General features: G+C 35.1%; 1 long non-coding RNA gene across 2 annotated transcripts; it reads left to right on the forward strand.

Annotated features, from left to right (window-relative positions):
- The first annotated feature begins 988 nt into the window (after positions 1–988).
- On the forward strand, positions 989–2,198 carry LOC139188349 (uncharacterized). Of its 2 annotated transcripts, XR_011571731.1 has the most exons (3): positions 989–1,262; positions 1,351–1,428; positions 2,151–2,198. It is a non-coding gene; the product is annotated as an uncharacterized lncRNA (long non-coding RNA). The 2 variants fall into 2 exon arrangements; XR_011571730.1 differs by lacking the exon at positions 2,151–2,198 and having other exon boundaries at positions 1,351–1,606.

The following is a 2,198-nucleotide window of genomic DNA, read 5'->3' on the forward strand; positions in this document are numbered from 1 at the left end:
CGATGGTAGAAATCATTGTTTTGCCAATGATGATTATGGCTACAAATTTTAAAATCTTATGGCCAATGATAATTATGGTTGGAAATTTTAATATTTATGAAAGTCATGATGATTTCATGAACGGGAATGAAATCACAATCCAAGGCTATGATTGGTTTAATATATAGGGGTGAAAGAATGAAGGAAATAACTGGGACCTAGCTATTGTGTCACTCTGATAAAGATTTCCCAGTTGTGCGACATGTATAATGTCTTTCTTTGACTTTTTTTTACATTTGAGGAAAAGGGTTGATGGGGGAAAGCTCGTAATTGCAAATTTGGTTGAATTTGATATTGTGGACGGAACTGATGACGCACGCATATTTTATGGCTATATGATTAATATGGTTAGTTTGGTTCACGTGAGGATATGAATGAAATTATAGAATAAGATTTTGATTCCGTTCAATATTGACGGTACTGCGGATTGGTTTTAAATACCTTATCCTCACTCAGTGATTGAAATCTCGAGGACGAAATTTATTTTAGTCGGGGTCGAATGTATACCTTGAAAAATTTAAGTATATGAATTTGATATTCATAATTATGAATATGTGGAGAAAATCGAAAATAAATTGATTCATGGTTATGAAATTCGAATGGGAAAAATAAAAAATCCCACATTCGAATTTTCTAATTATTTATGTCGTATAATTTTTCGTTAAGTGGAAAATGATGAAAATGCCCCTATTTGGTTAATGTAATTATATGATGACGTATTCTATCCTCATATATTTTATCGTATTTCTTGATATATATGTAAATAGAGGGCGACCCTACGAGCGTATAGGCAAAAAACCATTCGTAAAACGGAGTTATAACAAATAAGATATGAACAAGCAAAGTTAGGGGACAAAATGGTAATTTTGGTAGGGAGTATTCTAGAAGCCAAAGACTTCTCTTCTTTTTTCTTTCCCCGGTTGGCAGATGCAGCAAGGGGGGGCTACTGTGTTCTTCTCCCCCTTAATTCTTCTTCACTCCAAAAATGATAACTTTCTCATACAGCAACGAAATCATGCACGGTCGAATGCTATGTATTCATACCAAAGCCTTCTTCAATTTGATGCCAAAACCATAGGCTGAAACCAAGCGTGCTCATATATTGAAGCCTAGAAGTTTCGACGGTTTTCGTGGGTTTTTCACGGATTATGGCCAACCTCGCTGGATATGGGTCTCGACCCAAGAGAGAAAAATACTCATCTCATCATGCAATTCCAGGATATGTAAGTGGATCTTTCGAATTCCAAGTTTCATTTTCAAACAAGTTTGAGAATGAAGTGTTTAACTTGAAATTTCGGGGTTCTTGTTAAGGATTCATGGCTATGAACTTGATTTAAGAGCATAGTAGCGAAGTGGCAGATTGATGAACAACTTTGGAGGAGTTTGGAGGTGAGAACCCAAGAAACCCTATCATATTTTCTTTTTGGTTCTAATAGATGAGTTAATTTATGTTAAGTTCTTGGTGTAAGTTGGATGAATTTGTGTGGATTTTTAAACTTGTAACTAAAGTGGCAAAGAATTGGTTTAAGTTGATAAGTAGGCTTGCTATGAGCCTCACCTTGGATTTTGGGTGATCTTTGGTTAATTTTTTTCATGTTGGACTTGATAGAGGAATTATAGAAAGTGGTGGAACCTGGTTATGTATATATAATTCTTTGTTGAGTATTAAGTAAGTGTGTGACTAAGTAGGGTTTGTTCAATTTCTCTTACGGTTGTTGAACTACGATTGGCTTGATCCCTCCAAATGGTACGTAGGCAGTCTAACGAGAAGTTAGATACAGCCATAAAATAAATGAGATTAAATTTTAGTGGAAAATTGTTACAAAAGAAAAGTTAGAATGGTTATTAACATAAAGGGTAACTATGACATTTTTGGCCTAGCCCTAAATGTAAATTCCGAAATAAATTGGCGGGGCATTATATGTAACAACTAGTTTTTTCATGGTACCTGTAGAAAAATTTCAATCCCATTAGTTCTTCATTTGTACCAAATCATTAAATCATTGCATATTTGTTTACATAACATTCTCAAGTTCTTGATTGTGAATGGAACATTTGGTAACTATGGAGCATGAGGGTCTCTACTAACCGAACTGGGTCTCTGCTTGTAGGTTGAGCAGGGGTAAGTTGTGATTTCTACAGAGGAGGAGACGGAGGAC

The sequence above is a fragment of the Malus domestica genome, chromosome 10, assembly GCF_042453785.1.
Source record: "Malus domestica chromosome 10, GDT2T_hap1".
Lineage (NCBI taxonomy): Eukaryota > Viridiplantae > Streptophyta > Magnoliopsida > Rosales > Rosaceae > Malus > Malus domestica.